The sequence below is a fragment of the Acomys russatus genome, chromosome 17 (genome assembly GCF_903995435.1).
Source record: "Acomys russatus chromosome 17, mAcoRus1.1, whole genome shotgun sequence".
NCBI classification, from domain to species: Eukaryota; Metazoa; Chordata; class Mammalia; order Rodentia; family Muridae; genus Acomys; species Acomys russatus.
This window is the reverse complement of record NC_067153.1, coordinates 20,458,073-20,463,463: the sequence shown is the minus strand read 5'-3', so window position 1 is coordinate 20,463,463 and position 5,391 is coordinate 20,458,073. Positions and strand designations below refer to the sequence as shown.

At 41.0% G+C, this 5,391-nt stretch overlaps 1 pseudogene; it reads left to right on the top strand.

The window, feature by feature from the left end:
- Positions 1 to 391: 391 nt before the first annotated feature.
- Positions 392 to 1,788, top strand: LOC127201203 (eukaryotic translation initiation factor 3 subunit E-like; annotated as a pseudogene).
- The last annotated feature ends 3,603 nt before the right edge of the window (positions 1,789 to 5,391 follow it).

The window sequence follows — 5,391 nt, the reverse complement described above, 5'->3', positions numbered from 1 at the left end:
TGGTCCCCAAATACCAGGCTTTTGAACCTCAAATTCTGTCTGTCAATCTGCTGCCAAATCCCAAGCTTCAGCATTTTTATTAACCAATCAACTTTAAATAGATAGAGCAAGGTTTATACAACAAGCACAGGTGTGTGTAAGAATGTGCTCTTCTGGGCAGCAGCTAGATCTTGGGGGCCAGTAATTTCCATCAGAATATATAGCACCAGACCAACCCTAAACAATCCTCTTTCTAGTTTCATGACCTAGACACAAATGAGTACACACACATAACACACACACACACACACACACACAATTGTAAATCTAGGAAATGTGGTACCCATGCACAACAGAATTTTATTCATCCACAGAGAAAAATAAAATTGATTCTAGAAAGCAAATAGGCAGGATGGCGGAGTACGACCTGACTACTCTCATAGTTCATTTTTGGGATTGGCTTCTGCTTTTTGAGTTAATCTCTGTCAAAGAGATATATAATGAAAAAGAATTATTACAAGGAGAATCGTATGTTTTTATTGATACCAATATGGTAGACTTTTCTATGGATGTCTATAAAAACCCTTAATCTGATGACATACCTGTGCTTTGATAGAAAAAAGAAACCATCATTGTTGCCCAGCTGAAACAGCTCCAGGCAGAAACAGAACCAATTGTGAAGATGTTTGAAGATCCAGAAACTAAAAGGCAGGTACAGTCGACCTGGGATGGTCAGATTCTATTTGACTACCTGGCAGAGAAGCATGCGTTTAGACAAGAGTATTTAGCTACCCTCTACAGTCAGGCAAAATTCCAATATGAGTGTGGAATTTACTCAGGAGTGGCTGACTATCTTTACCCCTTTAGAACTTTGGTTCCAGCAACAAACAAAAATGTTTAAAGTTCAGTCTGGGGAAAACTAGCCTCTGAAAAAAAAAATTTTTTTTTTTTTGGTTTTTTCGAGACAGGGTTTCTCTGTGTAGCCTTGGCCATCCTGGACTCACTTTGTAGACCAGGCTGGCCTCGAACTCTCTGCCTCCTGAGTGCTGGGATTAAAGGCATGCGCCACCACGCCCGGCCTTAGCCTCTGAAATCTTAATGCAGAATTGAGATGCAGCCATGGAAGACCTTACTTGGTTAAAAGAGACCATAGACAATAATTCTGTGAGCTCTCCACTCCGGTCTCAGCAGCAGCAAACATGGCTCATCCATTGGTCTCTCTTTTTTCGATCATCCAAAAGGCCATGGTAATATTATTGATTTCACAGTACCTTAATGCAATCCAAACAATATGTCCATATATTCTCTGCTCTTTGACCACTCCTGTCATAACAAACAAAGATGTGCAGAATTACCGGCAGTTGCTGAAAGATCCAGTGAAGGTTATCCAACAGGAGTCCTACACATAAAAAGACCCAATAACAGAATTTGTTGAGTGATTATATGTTAACTTTGGTTTCAATGGTACCCAGAAAAAGCTAAGGAAATGTTAAGCAGTGTTTGTGAATGACTTCTTCTTGGTGACGTGTCTTGAGGACTTCATTGAGAATATCCATCTCTTCATATTTGAGACTTTTTGTCATATCCACCAGTGTATCATCATTAATATAGTAGCAAATAATCTGAATATGACTCCAAAAGAAGCTGAAAGATGGGTCGGGAATCTGATTAGAATTGTGAGGTTGGATGCCAAGATTGAGTCTAAACTAGGTAACAAAACATTCTCACCCTATCAACAAGAGATTGAAAAGATTAAAAGACTTTCATTTAGAAACCAAATGTTGGCATGAATATCAAAAAGAAACTTAATGGGCAAGGCAAGATTTGGCCTTCTATTAAAGGAATATAAAGAAAAGAAGAAAAAAAGAATCAATGAAAGGCACAGTAACCACTGTAAATAAAAGATGACATACATTTTTTAGATAGAGCTAACATGTTTGCTATAAATTTGGGGGAATTTGAATAAAACTGGATGTGAGTCATTGAAAAAAAAAACAAAAGTACACCTAGAAAGAGGACACAGAGTTTAAGAACACTGGCTGTTCTTCCATGGCACTAGAATTCAGTTCCTAGCAACCATGTTGCATGGCTCAAAACCACCTATAAGCCAAGAGCCAAGGTATCTAACACCCTTTTCTGGCTGCTATGGACCTCTGCACACATGTAGCATACAGTCAGTCTCAAAGACACAGACACATGCACACCCATTCATAAGTAAAAATAAAAATAAATCTAATTGTGTTTTTAAGAAAAACAATGACAATAACAAGAAGGATGGGAGTGGAAATTATTATATTAAGGAAAATTAACCTGAATCATCTATTCCTTCCACAATAATTCAAATATCACTTTCTCCAGGAAGGCCCTTCAGACTGGAATCTCGGAAAACAAGGCATTTTTTTCCACCTTGCAATTGCTACGCCTGACATAGCAATGACTATTGGTTTATCTGTTTACATGCCCCAACCCTTAGACATGTGGACAGGAATCCTTTCATCTTGGTTTGCTATTACCCAGAAGTGTCTAAAACTGATGACAATATTAATGGGTATTGAATAAATGTTAACCCAGCCCTTCTTTTTCCATATAAAATCACAAGGTATGTGCAAAGGTGAAGAAATCTTACTGATCCAGAAAAGAAACCCAGCATACCTTGCCCTCATTGATTTAGCCACTCAGCAAATGTTTATGGAGTTTCTTCATCTGGGATGATGAGAATTCAGTGGGACAAAAGCTATTCTGTAATAGCTATTAAATAATTAGCTTATTGTTTGCCTACAATGTTGCTTCTATATGTTTATCTTCCTAAACATAATCACTATTCCTCTTAAAATCCTCATGAAAATAAATGTTTATTTTTGACAAGACAATTCAACTACAACAAAGGTATTATATAGTGAGTTTTCAAAAATTAAACTAAAATTATGGACAACCACATTAACATATCTTAGTGTCTATCATCATCATCATCATCATCACCATTATCATCAGCAGCATTATTTCATTGTGCCATCAGGAAGAAGTACATGTGTGTTTAAATAAATATCTGGTCATGCAGAGTTCATTGGAAATCACTTGTAGGCCTGATAGAGAATACGGGGATCCCTAGCTACACGTTTGACTCTTTTCAAAGGGACTCTGCAGTGGCTGTGCTTTCACCCCTCTACTAAGGCTGTTCCTGCAGACTCATGGCACCTTCCCCTCCCATGATTATTCATCCCAAGACTGTGAGTGAGTTAGAAAACAATGTTGAAGGGAGAAACTCATCACTCTTATAGCAATCAAAGCCACAGTGTGAGGGATCAGGTTGCACAGGAATGGATTTCAGATTAGTCACAATCTCCCTTGGATTAGCCAAACTCTTACTGCAGGTTAAAGTTCCCAAAGGAAAGAAGAAACTTTTAGAAATTGTGCCTGAATTCTCTCATTACAATAGCTCAGAATTAAGTCTGCTCATAAAAAAATCAGGCATATTTGGGTCACTGATTTGAGTGAGACACAAGAAGAGGAGGGGTGGACAACATAATCAATCACTCCTGGAACCAAAAAGCATCCCACAGTCTATGAAATCTTTTCAGCCACTTACCAGCTGAGAGAATCAGCAGCTTCCCTTCTCTTAACTTCAGGTTCTACATCTGCTAAAGACAGAAGGCCATAACAGCCACCTGGCAGAGACACTGGCCAGAGTATGTATGGACACATTGGTGTCTGGCACTTAGTACCAATTGACATTAGTCCTTTTTTTAAAAAACAGAATTAATCACTTTATTTTTCTTGTAAAAACCCTTATGTGGTAGCCACAGCTGGAGCCTGGGTCCTCTGAACAGACACTCTGGCATGGGTTTTCACAAGATGATCACTGAATTCCTGATAAGGAGACTTAGTGAACACACTCTCTTTCCAGAGATCGGGTGTCAGATAGCTGTAGGTCATGGAAATGGCATCAAAAGTGGCTGTTCTTTAAAATTATAGACCCTCCTGCTCAGATGAAAAGGTATCCTGGGACTCAAGAGCCCAGGAACCACACAGCAGCTCTGAAGTGGGACAGAATCCCAGTGGAAGGAACCACACAGCTCTAAGAGGAAGCCATCTCAGCAGAAGACTTGCAGCCCTGAGGGAGGATCTCCATTGAAGAACTGGAGTACTAAGGGTACCAGCTCTCTTTGCCACACCTCTTCTTCAGTGATGCAGCTCCCACAGAAGGGTATCCCCAGCTGAGTGGAGAAGCTCAGGAGCCTCAGCCCCTCTCTTCTTTGCTTCTTCCTATGAGAGAGTCACACCAGGCAGCAAATCTCATACAAGATTTACTGGGAAGGATGAATCCAGGGCTTATATAAGGTTTCTTAAGGGATGAGGCTTAGAGGAACACAGAGATTGGTGGAGTTGTTGTTGTTGTTGTTGAAGGACTGGTGGCTTTTTGTTCAGACTTTTTACCAATATTAGCATAATCTGGGAAGGGTCCTATTGAGGAGCTGGAAATGACCTTTGTGACAATTAGGCTGGAAATGGCATTGCAATAGAAAGTTGTGGGGAAGTGGCCTATTGACTTGTGTTTCAGTGGGTTTATATAGACTTAAACTCTGAGGTATATTCCGAGGTAGAACAAAACAACTTTACTCATATAGACTGTGAACCTATACTGAGGGGCCAGATTCCTGGTCCTAGTACCTGGCTGGCAGTGGCAGACCATGCAATGTTCCTTGCCTCAAAGGAATGGCTATTTTTTACATTGCTGCCACAGGGATGGCACTGAAGCTCACGGACTCACTCCAGTTGGACAAGCCCCCTTCCCTTGAGTTCCCTGGCAGCAGAAGCTACAACTAATGCTTCAGGCTCAGCACTTCTTTCATGAATTCACCTTTCCATTTCCCCAGGCATCTGATCTCAGGTCCCAGGGCTGTGGAGATTTGGCCTCAGCCTCTCTGAAATCCCAAGGTGTTGCTGTCCAGAGGTATAAAGAGGCCAGTAGCACAGGCTGAATATCCAAGCATCCCTCTCAGGGATCACATGCCAAACACAAAGTGAGGGAACCGGAAGAGGGGGTTGGTGTCCACAGGAGCTGAAGAGCTAAAGAAGGGGCACCCTGAGGAAGCTGAACAAGAGGGGGCCCAAGGGGCAAAACTTGAAGCAGTCAGCCTGGCACAGTGTGGTACAGCCTGGTGCTTCACAGGAGACAAGGTGTCTCCAATAAGGTCCCCTGGGCATGGGTGGGATATTACAACAGGTTGACATTAGTCCCTATTGTTCTTTGAAATCATTCCCTTCCCCATTTTAGGTCAGTATAAAATACTCAACATTGGGAAATAGTTGGAGAAGCTCTATTAAGTAAAGGATAATGAATAGTTCCTCCAACCCTCACCCCAACATCCATGTAACACACTGAGGACTTCCTAAACTCCAATATTCTTATCT